The following is a 15608-nucleotide window of genomic DNA, read 5'->3' as shown; positions in this document are numbered from 1 at the left end:
GGCCACTTGAATGTGCTTACCAGCAATGTGAGAAATATGGAAATTAAATTGTGAAAGAAAATTTGCCCACCTCATTTGTTTGTCAGAAAGCTTGGTTTGTGTCATGAAGTGCTCGAAACTTTGGTGGTCGGCTCGTAAATAAATGGAGTCCCCAATAAATAATGTGTCTAGGGCATGTAGAACAGCTAAAAGATCTTTCTCATAAATGCCTAAGACACGTTCATCTGTATTGAGCCTCTGGCTCTTATATGCTATGATATGCCCTTCTTGAAGCAAGACTGCTCCAAGGCAATCACCACAAGCATCACATTGGACCTCAAATGGCTTTGAGAGATCCGGAAGCATGAGGACTAGTTGGGAGGTAAGCTTCTCTTTGAGCTTGTCAAAAGAATTTTTCTCCTTAGGAGTCCATAAATACTTAATGTTCTTCTTAGTTAAGTCATGTAATGGTCTTGCTATTTGAGAAAATTTCGCTATGAAGCATCTATTGTATGCACACATACCAATAAAGCTTCTTAGCTCATGTAGATTCCTTGGATTAGGCCATGTTTTTATTACCTCTAACTTTGATGGATCCATACGGATACCATCTTGAGAGATAATATGACCTAGGTATTGAATCTTTTGAAGGAAAATTTTGCTTTTCTTTTGGTTGACAAAAATCTTGTTCTCCCTCAATGCTTGAAAAATCACTTGGAGATGTTGCTTATGTTCCTCCAAAGACTTGGAGTAGATGGTAACATCATCAAAAAACACTCTAGTGAATTTGCAGTAGGGTCTAAATATTTTATCCAGTAGACAATTGAATGTACTTGGTGCATTAGTCAAGTCAAAAGGCATGACTAAATATTCATAAAGACCAAACGTTGTGCAAAACACGATCTTTGCGATATCTTCATCCACTATCCTTATTTGATGATAGCCACTTTTAAGGTCAATCCTACTGAAGTAGAAGGAGCCTTGTAGCTTATCAAATAGATCACCTAGTCAAGGTACGAGAAATCTATTTTTGTTAGTGATATGGTTTATCGCTCGATAGTCCACACACATACGGTATGTACCATCTTGACTATCCCTTTGTCTACCAAGTCTTGTACTTGCCTGATGATCTTCTCTTGTTGAGCTTGAGAAACTCGATAAGGAGGCTTGTTAGGCAGTGAGTTTCTTGGTAGGAGCTCAATTCGATGGTCATCATCCCCTTGTTCTGGGAGGTAAGTCCATAGGGATATCATCGATGAACACATCTTGGAATCCTTTTAGAAAATTAGACAAGCCTAGCTATTCTTGATTCCTACCATTTATAGTTGATGAAACATTAGGACCTTTTAGGACTCTTTGACGAAATCATGTACGCAAAAACTGAGCTATTCATTGATTTATCAAAAGCAAGAGGATTTACAGATGGTATAGTACGACCACACTCACTAACATCTATATACATGTTCTTTCCCCTATAGGTGAAGTAGATTCTCCTTTCAGGGAACTTCATGTTGGCAGCCATGCAATCAAACCAAGCACCCCTAGGATAGCATCCTCATGTTGAAGAGGAGAGATAAAAAAGTCTTCTTTGTTGACATAGCTTGGACATAAAGCCTCAACTTCCCAATCAAGAGAGTAACAAAGGCTTGTTGTCCCTTGAAAGTTGTGTCAGTCTCGTTACAATATCTCCCATCTCAAAAGCGTGAATGCCCAACTTGGTGGCCAACTCTATTGATATGATGTTGTGAGTAGAGTTAGGGTCAAACAGGATGAAGGCAACATGCTCCCTTACCTTTCCCCAAGCATAAGAGAGAGATGATGCTTTGCAATGAGCATCCTCTTTTGGAGCTTCGATGGTGGAAGCCATAGGAGTCTCATTGCGAGCATTTTTCTTAAGGCAAGAATGATGGCCATGCCCTTGCTCCCCAGACTTAAAAAACTTATGGTCCTTGCGAAAAACTTCAAGCTCTTCAGGAGAGAAGTTGTTTTTGCTTTGTAGACTCCTTTCTCCTTGGACCGATTGTTGTTGTTGTTGTTGTTGTTGGAAGTGCCTTGGAAAGCATTTTGGGCATTGGTTTTCCCCTTTGCATCATTTTTATCTTTGTTTTCCATGGGCTTGACATTCAGTCTAGCCCCTTGTTGGAAATTGATGTGTGAAAAAACCATCGTCTGATGGATAACTTCACGGATAGAACCAAGCCGTTGAGAGTTGACGTATTCGGTCATTTTTCAGGTAATCCCGCATAAAATTGTTGCTTTTGCTCAGAGAAGTCTATCTTTTGGAAGACAGTATCCTTGAGATGTAAAAACCAGAACTTGTCTACATGTTTGTGGATAGACTCATGAGAGAGAAGATTCAAACTACGCCATTTGCTAAGCACTGTGTCCTTTGCATCGCTTGCAACAAATTGCTTCATGATGGAAAATCATAGAGTTTTCCATGTCTTTAAGGCTTCATCGTTTCCACGCAAGCTAGCCCACCATTGACGAGCCAATTTTTGGAAGTGCATAGCTACATGGCATAGCTTGGAGGACTCTGTGAAGCCCTCATCTCCAAAGGCCGCATCAAATTTTTGGATGAAGGACAATACTTTGTTGGTGGCACCAAAGGTGCCATAATAGGTGAGAAAAGAGATACTCTTTCCTCCCTCTTTGAACTTCTTGAGCTTTTGTGACCTTTGCCATGCAGGGTATGTTTTGTGATGTCCTCCCCTCTTGTATTCTTAGGGGAATATCCATAGCTTTCGTCAAAAGAAGAGGAAGTGTGAAGAAGAAGGGGAAGAGGGTGACATATTTCTTGCCTTTTTCTTCCTTTGTTTCCTCTCTTCCCTTTCAAAGTGACGAGGAGAATGACTATGGGTTGAACGTTTCCTCTTAGGAGGAGTTGGCGATCGTCTAGACCATTGTCTTCGTGGAGCCACATCTTCAGAGGAACTTAAAGTTTCATTGCTTTCTTGATCTTTGGATTCCTCCTCTAGTATGGGAGAGAGTCTTATTTTGGGGGTCTCTTCAAGAGGCCTCTTAAGCTCTCTCCTCTTGGAGAGGGAGGGAAATCCCATAAGCGCAAAGTTGTTGAGGAACTTCGGCTTGCAAAGTAGGGTTGCTCATATCTTGTTTCAACCTAGTAATGAGATAATTGACAAACATGGGGGCATCAACATTAGCACCTTGATGTGCAAAATCAAAGCTATCAAGGTTCATTATACTCTTTTGGGTATTGTCAGCCATGTTAACAAAATTTGTGTACTTACTTAGTGTATGCTTTGGCAATTCAAAACTTTAGTTGCCACTACTCTTAGCCTCTGAAAATTGGCACTTCTACACCCACGGCTAGAAGTGGTTAATTATATAGAGAGTAGCGGAGTGGGTCTAACATTGCAGAATTGTCGAGGGTGAGCTCCTTTTGGACTGCTTATGGCTCAAGAATGGTAAAGCCCTAGGCAAGTCTAAAAAGACCCCTTTATTAAGCCCAAATCTCCCGAGGTACGCACCATATCCCACATAGTGGTATCAACAAAACTGATAATAGATCCCAGTCCCACTTACCCTAATATAATTAACAAATGCAACCATTTATAGGCTACTTAAGGACCTCTCTTCTTAAGCCAGAAAAGAGAAACCAAATGCTCTGATACCAATGTAATGGAAATGGCCCATTAACTTTGAGAGTAGCAAAAATTAGAGAAAGTACTTTTGTGGAATTACTTTCTGAGCGTAGCGGGTGAACTTAATTAATGGTAGCAATATAAACAAAGCATTTATTTAACTTAGCATGAACAATACTTTTGCAAGAGAGAGAGTTTAGAGAGCATGATAACATTTAAGGACCGGATTTATGTGGAGCCGGTCCCCCCTCAAATAGGCATTTGTATCATAGTTTCTCCCATCAAGAGAGACTTGTTACAATACAATCTTTGTGTTCCTTGTGAGCTAGGTGATGCAATGAAGATGGAAAGCTTCATGCATCATGAGCATATCATAAACTTTGTGGAAAGCATTAACTATCCCAAGCCTCAGTCCCAAGACCTCAAACACCTTCGAAGGTGGAGAGAGTTGGCAGGGAATGAAGGTAGGGAAGAGGAAGAAGAAACATTTCATAGGAGAAAGAACTAGTTCCTCACTTATCATCACTCTTCTTGCTACCATACATAATAGCATAGTAATGAAGATGGAGAAAATGGTAAGCTTAAGCATTGAAGCATGGCTCTTGGTTGGATTTTCATCCATAGCCAAGAGTGTTGGTGTAGGCTCTCAACTTCTCTATTAGCTTGGAGAAGCAGATGGAGCTCTTACACTTTGCACTTCACACAATGAGAGTGTGAGTGAGTGTGTGTGTGGGAGAGTATACCCCTCAAGCAACCCCCTAGCATGCTTTGGTCGACCCCCCCTTGTAGCTCATGCTTGAAGCTCATTGGACCCCTCCAGTCCAAGCGAATAACAAGCAAGGGCATATCAAGCAACAAGGGTAGCATTGGAATAGTGTCCCCCTTTCCCCTTTTAGAGAGAGGACTTGATATATGCTAAAACAATTAATTAAATTAACTTATTTATCATTGGACCCCTTGGGAGGCCAACCAATAGGCTTTAGGCACACCATGAGGGAAACATGAGGAGGAGCTTGACAAGTGTCCCTTTGCCTTCTTTGTACCAAGCTTGCCTTGTGTGAGGGGGTGTGTGTGTTCTCTCTCTACCCCTCTCTTGTAGGGCTCGCCCCCTCCTTGTAGGGATAGTTGTTGATTTTTGCACACCTTACCCCCAAGCACCTTAGTCAACAAGCATGACAAAGCACCTCAACCCTGGGTAGTGTTCCCACAAGAACCTCATGCTCCCTAGTCAGCAAGCACGACAAGAACCTCAAGCATCTTAGTCGTCAAGCACCTCAAGCACCTTAGTCAGCAAGCACGACAAGCACCTCAAACTTGGGCCGGGTTCCCACCTCAAACGCGGCCCTAGCTTACCTAAGGTCAAAGTACTTTTTAACACTAACCTTTGGGGGTCTTTAATGAAGCTAACCCTCAAGTCTTTAATCTCCATTAGCTAGTCTTAGTCTTTGACAAACCATCTCTCTCGTTTGGACCCCTTTACCATTTGCCCCTTGTTGAGATACATCTGAAAGCACATGTTTATAATTGAACTCTTGTTCTTGTTTATTCTCCCACATTAAATTATCAGTTTAATATGAGAAAATCATTTGGGTTGGTTAGATATTAGATTTTATGACATTAAACAACTACAAAAAGGTCTACAATCTACAAGCATAAACAACATCATTAAACCAAGTGAGCCAAGTTTGGGACAAACAACCAAACCAAGCATAAAGCACACAACCATATGCACAAGTAGTAAGCAAACAGTGCTCAAAACGCATCCCAAGTAGGCCTGCAAAGATCTGCCAAGAAACTTGTAGAACCTGTAAAGCCTATGACTATCTATCTATAGCCACACGAGCATATGCAACACTCACACGTGCAAGAGTGGTTTCAAGAACACTAAACTATATTCAAAGTTAACAAAACCTGTCAAAGTGGGAATCAAACTTGAGCACTAAATCATCAAAAAACTCAAAAGTCTCACCAAAACGGCATAAAGTCAACGTATAAGCTTTTGTGTACACGAGCAAAATTGCTCGCAAACCTATGATGCACACACGTTGCCAAGATTCCCCCTTCTCCTTGTCCAATCTGTGATGTATCGCTCCGATTTGATGTCGTATAGCACCATGCTTTCACACCTAGCCAAGAGGCCATCACACACGACAGATTGCCAAGTCCTAGCTCTGATATAGTCAAAGAGTGCAGTGCGTGGAATTCCTACATGCAATGTGGTGTGTGTGTGTGTGTGTGTGTGTGTGTGTGTGTGTGTGTGTGTGTGTGTGTGTGCGGGAAGGGGAGAAGGAGAGAGTGTAAGGTGTTTTGTGGGTCGAGAAAGTCTCATAGTGAGTTGTTCCTTATTCTCTGTATATGTACAAGAATAAGGTGAGTGGGCAGTCGAATATTGGACGCCCTGTCTCAAAGACACAACGCATTTAACCCTAACATGGGGCAAGAGTGATGATGGTCCCTCTTACTCATGTTGCTGAGTGTTTGCAATCACCTCCACACACAAGTACATCTCGTACTTGAAGGATGTCAATTTTTTGGACATCCTTATCTAAGACATATTCCCCAAGTTGAGAATATGTCTCTAGGACTAACACTAGTGCTTGTTATCTCAAAGATGTTTCGTGACAAAGTCCCTAGATGCTCGTTGTGGGATGCATGCCTAACCTCACCATCCTATCTTATTGCAGTATTAGTGAGAACCACGATTAATTTGTCAAACCATGGGACTAAGCTGACTCGACTAGTGTATAGAGGCTACAAGAGGTTGTCAATCTCTCGAAAAACAACTAACAACTTGCATCTAACTCAAGCTACACTCAAGTGACTGAAATCACCAAAAGCCAATCGCTCATCGGCAAGTAAATCACATACGTTACAGCATCAAATGACATCCAAACGCAACAAAACTTCTAGGACAAGTTTATAAGACCTAAGCACACATGCCTATAGCCACAAACCCCACTTTAGGTCAAGTTCCAAAATTGCAATTATTAACAGCAGTGGATTTTTGACCTAGTCGTTTTCAACCCGAAATGCATCTAAATGCTTAGCAATGATGCCCCAATACCCCGCATATGCTTAGTTTTCGATTTAAAAGTGTAAGTTCCTAGTTATGATGAAGTTAGGCCGCGGATCGGCGATGCCAAAAGCTATGAAATACTATGAATGGCTTACGTCAATGGGTAGAGCTCTTACCTGCGGTTGCAATGCAACAAACGCATTTGCAATGTGACAACCGGGGAGGGAGTAGGAAGTGCGAGAAGGAGAAAAGTGAGCGTCGTTAGCTCACGCTGTGTATTTCTTATCCAAAACTTATAAAAAACTTACAAAAATTGGCTTTTATACCTTAGACAAGGTTTTTCAGTGGTCAAAACTAATAATCTAGAGTTCTACCAAAGCTGGGAATTGACTGGCTGATACAATCTGGAAGCATGTAGCCCCGGCTCATTAATTACAAAGATTACCAAGAAAATAGGAGTTACAATATCTCGATTTATCAAAATAATGATTGTTTTACAAGGAGAACTCCAAAAAAATGGTTTCCACGTTAGCTTGCTGCTAACATTCCCCCCTCCTCGCCTGTGTCGTCCCTTGACACAACTTTATGGGCTGAAGTAGTCTTCGGGTTGACGGCGAGCGAGGCGGTCTTTAAGTGCTTCCGGTGCCTTTTGGTATCTGATTCTTCATTCTCTGTTAGGCACTTGCAAAAATTGCATGGTGACTTGGTTTTTCAGATCCACCACTGAGTAGCCTACAAATCTGGATGTGAGGTTGCTTATCACCGACGCAAATATCTTTCTTCGCCAGGTGAAGAATCCACTATAGAATGCTTCTTCAAATTAGGCTAGCATATTATGCGAGGGCAGGAACATGCATCTGGAATAGAATCCGTAAAGGATTTCTTCTGAAGTTTGCCCACTCAGATCATAACATAAGCCTTTGTTTCCTTCCAAGAACATGGGGCTCCTGTCTGCTCACGCTCATTGAAAACTTGTATGCATGTAAGTAGCATCGTGTAGATCTTATATAGCATTGCACAGGAGAGATCTGGCAGACTCTTGAAGAATGACATGGCGCCCGTTAGGGTTTTCACCATGTATTCCTCCGTCGCTTGGCCTCTCTCTAGAGATGGTAGCTTGGGGAATTTGAGCCAAGTTGGCCTCATCTTTTACAGTGCTTCATGCGCTTGCCATGCCCTTACTCTGGGTACAGGACAGAATGTTGGATCTTTTTGTAAGGCTGCAGGTGCTCTTGTGAACAGAATCGGGTATCTCAGATTCTTGTTCGGCCAGCTTAACCTCCACTTTGGGTGGTCTTTATCTGCGCCATCTTCTTGCATATCCTTGTACATCCTTTCTTTTACCTATAAAAGTTCTACCTTGATGAGAGAGTATGGCAGGGATAGTTGATACCATTGAGCATTGATTTGATTGGGAGTGAGTTGAGTGACGTTGACAGAGTGTAAAACTCTCAACTCCCAATCTGTAGCGGCCTTCCACTGCTCATCCACCTCTAAGGTGATTTTCTCCTTCAGTGCGTCTTCTTCAGCTTTTGACAGCTAGACCATTGGCACTGTAGCTTCGTCCGTAATGTGGACCTAAAAGTCTTCAACACCACTCAGCTTTGTTGTGGACTGCGTCTCAAATTCAGTAAACAAGACCGAGGGAATGTCTATTTGGGCGGCTCTGAAGTGCCTGCCTCGTCCTATGTGTCGGGCTTTCCATCTCTGAGGAGTTGATTTATGCGCTTGAGTTCTCCTATCTCCTTTAGGAGCTCCTCCTCTCTTTGAACCCGCATCAGTGCTAGGTCTCTGCCCTGTGACTGTTCGAGCTTTAATTCCAGTTCTAAATCCTTTTTTTTTCTTTTCAAGTGCCTTGTACACTTCATATGTTCCCTTGATCGAGGCCACTGTTGGATTTCTTTGATTTGTCACAAGAAAATGGCATGTTCATTGATTCTCTGCTCGGGATATTTCAGAGAAGCGTTAGCTACATCTAACTGTACTTGAATTTTCTGAGCTGATAGAGAGGTGGTAAGTATTTCATTCGTGACTTCTGTCAGCTGCTCGTATTTTACCTTGCAGGCATCAGATAATTTAGTGAGGAGGTCACCTAACTCCTCCATTTCCTTTTGTTGTTTGTCCCTGGCTATTTGATGTTGTTCCACTTCTGTCTTTAGCTCTTGCACTTGACTTTGGAGATTAGTGATGATAATCATCCTGTCTTCAAGCTCTCCTTGAAGAGCATCGATGACTATTTCTAGTTCCTTGGCCTTTGTGCTGCGGTTTAAGGCTGCTGAGCGGAGTTTCTCCATCATGTCTTGCATCTACCTTGCATACTTGTTTACTTGTAAAACGCTTTGTAACCTTCAAGCCTTTTTCTTCTTTTCGAGGACTTTGCTTGATGGATGTCACCAAACCAATCATATACATTGTATATAGACCTCATTAGCAATCCATCTGTGGAGTCAGGTCGAGATTCTGGCATTTGCCAAAAACCTAACTTTTCTACTAGGGACCCCGTTGACCCCAGTCGAATGGTCATCTGATAATATAGAAAGGTTCTATTATGTTAGGGCATGCTATGGTTCAGATCCCATCCGATTTGGTCAAGCTGGCAGACCGTTATGGTCAGTTTTAGGCCGTAGGTCTTCGTGCACTGCTCGATTTTTAGGGTTTTTTCTAAGGCTTTAGACTAGCTACCAGCCATACAAAATGGATGATTATCAAGTAAAGAACTTACCCATCATGTCTCATGTGAGACGGCGCTAAAAAAGGCCAACTATGGGCTCCGGAAATGTCGCGCGAAAGAGGCCGAAATCTCTCTCTGCAAAGGCTCCAAGTGGAAATGAGGTGGTTTTAGCCTACGATGGATATCTATACCTGGACTTCCCGAACCAAATTTCCCCAGATTCCCTCGTTAGTCCTACTAGGCCGTGAAATCTTTGTTAAACTCAAAAATTTCTCTGATGGGATTCCTGTATCTCATTTTGCAAGAATTTTGCAAAACTAGGCCTGGTCGCCTAATTTAGGCTTCTCGCTTCTGTCTTCTGATTTCATTGAAAAATTTTGTGCTTGTTCGCCTTGTCCTTCTAATCACCATCGTGTCTTCAATTTTTCCATTTGAGCTTTCTTGCTATTTTTTATCAATTTGACCTGTTTATTTGAAAAAATCAAAGAAAATAGCAAAATTCTCTAAAAAAGTAAAGTAAAAATCCAATAATTAAGAAAATCACTTGAAAAACACAGATTTATTGTTTTTTGTTGGATTTCTCCATTTTTAAGCCTCCTTATCGATAAAAATGATAAAAATACCAAATAAGGACTATTTTTTATGATTTTCTGATAGTAAGATATTATCAATGAATTGTCCCTTGTTGATGAATTATAAGGGCATTATTAGGTAATATGAAAAAAATCACACGTTAACATGGAACTTTTTCCTTCCTCTTCAAACATTGCCCTTAATTACTTAGTACTTGGTGCCCTTCACTTAGTGCCCTTCCACCCCTCCTAGATGGCGTACTCCGAGACGATTGTGTGCATGGGTTGAATGATTGTGTCTATGCATAGACGTGATTGGCTCTACCATGATATGAAGATCAATGCAATTCAAACCAATATGTTGTGCAAGATCTGGGTCTTGAGTAAATAACTCAAGGGTTTCCGATTGCAAGGTTTGCTGCTGATGTCTTCCAAAGAGCAAATCTTGTAGCTTTTGTGCTCTTTGTTTGATTGTACCATCAGGGTGTTTTAGCACGCTGATTGCTTGAGATGTTGGTAGCACGTTAGACTGTTGTCGGGCTTTTTCTCTCCATTGGTACCTTGGTCGGCTTTGTGTCGCATGGTGTGGTGGAGTTTGTTGAGACTTAACTCGCCGCTGCTTGATTGGTTTCACGGTCTGTGGAGGAGATAAGTGCTCCTTTTTCTTCCAAACCCTTTTCATGCTAGGTGATGCTCAATTCTGTGTTCAAATCCTTGGAACCGTCTTATGTTTCTTTGGTGAAGTTTTAGGCACCCAGATCTGAATTGGTTTATCCTTAAGTTGTGCTTTTGGTACCCAAATCTGCCGGACTCCTTGTTGTAGCATTGATTGTCGAGGAGATGGAGAAGATTTGCTTCGTGGATTGGTTTGCTGATTGCGTCTTTTCCATTCCTCCTTGCTTGGTGCAACTGGAACAATGAGTTGACCTCCTTTAGGTGATAGCTTTAGCTGATTTGTATCCCAATCTGGTACTACTTTGTATGTACGCATCCAGGGAATGCCAAGAATCATCGTCTCATTCATGTGTTCATTTGGCAAGCATACAAACTAATGCGGACATGAACATCCATGTACTACCACATTCAAGTTGACTACTCCCAATGTTGGAGTTGGATTCTTGCTGCATCCTTTGATTGTTGCTATTCTTGCTGTGAATGCTTGACTTGTTGCCTTCTTGTATGTGGAATAAATTACTGCATTCACTCTAGCTCTTGTGTCTACCAAAGCATTGGTGCTATGATTGTTGAGCTTTACTTTGATGCACAGATCCATTCCATCTAACCAGTCGTCATCTGTTGAAACTGCGTCTTTAGGTAATTCCCATTGTCGATCGTCTAGTTCCAAAGTGTTGATAGGAATCGGTATCTGCTGATTCTTGAGAGCAGCTTTACGCTTGAGTACTCGAAGTCTAGCTTCCTCTTGGGCTTCATCAATAACCTGTTGTCACTTGATCTTCCTTTGTTTGGCTGCATGCATTCTCTCTAGCAATTCAGTGGTTAGTGGAAAATTGTATTTCTTTAAACGACATCCACTAATCCAATTAGCCATTGGTTCACCATTTAGGGGTGGACAATTTTACTGCTCCACTTGGAGATACATCTTCAATGATAAATGGTCCGTTTCCCTTTTCTTAAACTTGGGAATGTGTTGCTTAAGGGAATAGACTAGAATTAAGTCCCCTTTCTTGAAATTTTTTGTGATTAAATCGGAAACAAAAAACTGTTTTTGTTTCCACTTTTGTGCATAGATATGAGCTACAGCAGTTAGCCTTTTCTCATCTAGCTTTTCCAAATCTTCAAGTCTTTCTAACAATTCATGTCCATTCCACTCAAGAGTTTGTGCTACCCTTAATGTCGGCAATAGAAATTCTATTGGCAGTATGGCATCAAGACCATAAACGAGGTTAAAGGGTGTAGCATTTAGAGCTGTTTTGAATGAAACTCGATAAGCCCATAGAGAAGCATGGAGATTCATTTCCTAGTCTTTCCTTCCTGAACTAACCACTTTGGTCAGTACCGAGCTAAGAAATTTATTCGTATGCTCAGCTTGTCCGTTTGCTTGTGGGTGATAGGGAGCTGATTTGTTATGGATGACCATAAACTCATTAAGCAAATACTATATTACCTCATTGAGGAAATGAGTTCCCCGATCAATTACAATCTCTATTGGTAGTCCATATCTCATGAATACATACTCATATAAGAATGCAGTAGTGGTTCTAGCATCATTCTTTTGAGTCACTTTAGCCTCAGCCGACTTCGTCAAATAGTCTGTAGCTACAATGATATATTGAGCTTGGGTTCTATAAGCAGGTGGCTGTATCGGTCCAACAAAATCTATACCCCATTTTGCGAAGGCTCTAGCCCCCATCATTGGTCTTAAGGGCATGATGTCTACTCGTGTTGGCATTTTTTCTCATTGATAAGCATCGCACCTTCGAACATATTCTTTGGCATCTGCAAAAAGTGTTGGCCACCATATGCCTACCATCAAGATTGCTCTTGCGGTGGTCTCACTAGAAAAGTGACCCCCAGCTAATCCAACATGTGCTTGTTCTATAATTGGAATATAATCGTTTTCATTTACACAGGGACGCAAATGTTGATCTTTACCTCTCCGATACAATTGGTTCCCACTAAGAGCATAGTCTCTTGCTTCAGTTTCAATTGCTCTTTGATGGCGTTTACTCATATCCTCAGGAAATGTTCGGCTCAATAAGTAAGTAACCAGATAATTACTCCACTTAGGAACAAGTGACATTTGAAACAATGTTACATGAGGAATGGGTGGTTGTTTTGACATTGAGGGCAATCTTTTACAAAAGATCTAACATCTTTCCTCATAGTCGGCCAAAATACTCCAAGTCTTAAGATTTGTTGCATAGTTTGATCTTCCGCAAAGTGAAGTCCTACTATGGTAACCTGTGCTTGACTTAGGTATTGTTCTTTTTCTTCAGGGTTAATGCATAAAAGCAATATCTCATCTCGATTTCTTTTATATAGCCTTCCAGCTAGTAATTGATACATAGCCGATTGCTCGATTAAATCAATTGTTGTAGGAAGTGGTATTTGTGAATCCACTTGAGCTATTGTCATCAATGACACAATGTTTTCCGACCATCTAGGTATCATTTCCATGGAGAATAAATAGGCAGCTGGTAGATCATTGTCTACCCCTTTAGGTGATTCCCCTGAAATAATCCTTGACAAATGATCTGCTCATTGATGTGTAGTGCCTTTTTTTACAGCCACAGTGAAATCAAATTCGAGAAGAATGATGAACCATCTCACTATTCTCCCTATGCTGCATGGCTTGTTGACCAAATATAACAAGGCTTGGTGGTCCACAAGAACACAAACTTGTTGGCTAATAGGTAATGTCTATACTATTTAACGACAAAGATCATTCCTAGTCCTTCTCTTTCGGTGGTGGTGTAATTATTTTCTACTATGTTCAATTGTCGGCTAGCATAAGAAATAGGAAAGTCAACTTTTCCATCTCTTAGTTGGGCTAGTATACAACCAATAGCAAAGTTTGAAGCATCTACATGTACGTGGAATACCTTATCCCAATCTGGTGCTTTCAATATTGGAGCTAAGGTGAGAGCTTGCTTAAGCTTCGTGAAGGATTCTTCACATGCCTTGGTCCATTCGAAGTGCGTAATCAAGCTATACATGGGTTTTGCAATTATAGCGTACATGTAGATGAACCGTCAGTAATATCCACAATCACTACAACAAAAGAAGGTGTTATCGACGCATATATCGACGTTGTCCGTCGCTATGAGCGTCGCTATACGCGTCGTTGTGAAACCAATCGCTATTAGCGACACTGATAGCGACACGTATAGCGACGCGTATAGCGACGCATATAGCGACGACCATAGCAGAAAAAAAACTTCTCAGAAAGAGGGCAGGTAGCCTGGCCTGTGCCGAGTTAAAAGATGGACACAGCCACAGCCAAACTTCCTGCCCTCTGCCCAAGAAAGCGAGAAGCACCAAAATATCAACCATGCTCTCGCGCGCAGAAATTTCAGCAGAGTTCCCTTTGTTTTTACATAAACTTTTCAAAAAAAATCATATCATGTATACGCCTCTTACATGCTATCCATGTAGGATCTCACATGAGATTTAAGGCCAATGAAAGACAATCATACCAACTGAAAAGCATAGCCATAACTTAAAAGCATAACCATAACGAACCATAACCATAACTTAAAAGCATAACCATAACTGGCTATAATCACTTTGATCAAAACCATAATGCAGATAACCATAACCATAAACAAAATTAACAATAACCATAAGCATAACCAGAAAGAGAAACAATAATTGTCTATACAATGACAATGACAATAATCATAACCATAAGGGAAACAATAACTGTCTCAACACTAACTGTTTGTACAAAAAAGAGACACAGAAGCGTGTCTGTGTCTCACAAAGCATATAGATGAAATCTGGTCCACTAATGACTAGGCGTCGCAACCTGCACATAGGACAACTCACAAAATTAGTATTGATATTACTTCACATATACTGACTTAATTAAATCAACTCACACATATTAACGTCTCACCTCAAGCGATCAGCGAGATTGTAAGGCCTCCCAGTCTACAAGCTCTCCTGAAGCTTCAAGATCATTCAGTACTTCATAGATACCTCTGCGATATCCATGTGACTCCTCCTCGCGTGATGGAGCTCGATGCATCGCAAGATTCTGCGTTTATACAAAAATCAAAGTAATAAGAATACATGATTCATCGCGTTTTAAAAAACGCCATAGTTAAGATTGGATTAGAAACTCACAAAATCATAGCGAAAGGTGTCGAAGCCTCCGCTGCCAAGATGAGATGTCCCCCTAGTCATCTGTCGTACCTGCGCGGCCTCACGCTGCTGTCTGAACCACGTGGCCGTTGTCCGCTCATCCTCCCTGATCTGTAGCCACGTCTCGTGTGGGATGCCCGAAGGCTTCGGCGAGCCGGTCCTGAAAGCCTTTCGAGCTGCATCTCGTCGATGTTTGATGGTGTCCCGTACAACACCCTTGATCCACCGCGCCGAAACAACGGAAGAACCCGGAGCAGGCTGGTACTCTCTCAGGATGGTCTCCACTATGTAAGTGACTTCTTCCTTTTCTTGCTGATCCCAAGATATCAGAATGTTGGTCGAAAACTGCAGCTCCACGAGCTGGCGAATCCGCTGTCGCATCTCAGTCCCGACTCTATCCCTGTCAACAGAACCATCTCCCCGTACAGTATAGAGCTTGGAGGCACTAGGATCGTGTGCCCCCCAAGGTGTCCGAGGTGTGCCAAGAGGTGTGTCGAGAGGTGTGCCTGGGTAAAACGGGGGTCGTGAGCGAGGAGGGGTCGAAGCATCTGTGGACCCTCCTCCACAGCAACCACCACCTCCACCTGACGATTGCCGAGATTGGCGAGTGCGCCTGTGGTGCGGAGATGAGGACGTACCCGCCTCTGCCCCACCCCTAGTGTCGAAGAAGCCATGATGGGAGAAGAAGACGTCATACCCATAGGCGTCGTACCCATAGGCGTCCTAAACCCCGTAGGTGTCCCCCCCCTAGGCGTCGGTCCCTCGGGTGTGAAGCCCGGAGGCGTAGTACCCGTGCCTCTGGCTACCCAGTACTGAGAAGCCTCTGCCATCTGAGCAAGCGTCATCCATGTAACGAAGCCCATGAATGCATCTGCACTCATGGAAGCGGGATCTGGAATCTCGTCTGCCATACTAAAGTCCTGCACAAAGAAAGTAAA

This window comes from Adiantum capillus-veneris, chromosome 12, assembly GCF_014529385.1.
Source record: "Adiantum capillus-veneris isolate H3 chromosome 12, ASM1452938v2, whole genome shotgun sequence".
Lineage (NCBI taxonomy): Eukaryota > Viridiplantae > Streptophyta > Polypodiopsida > Polypodiales > Pteridaceae > Adiantum > Adiantum capillus-veneris.
The sequence above is the reverse complement of the archived record's forward strand: the minus strand, read 5'-3'. Positions refer to the sequence as shown.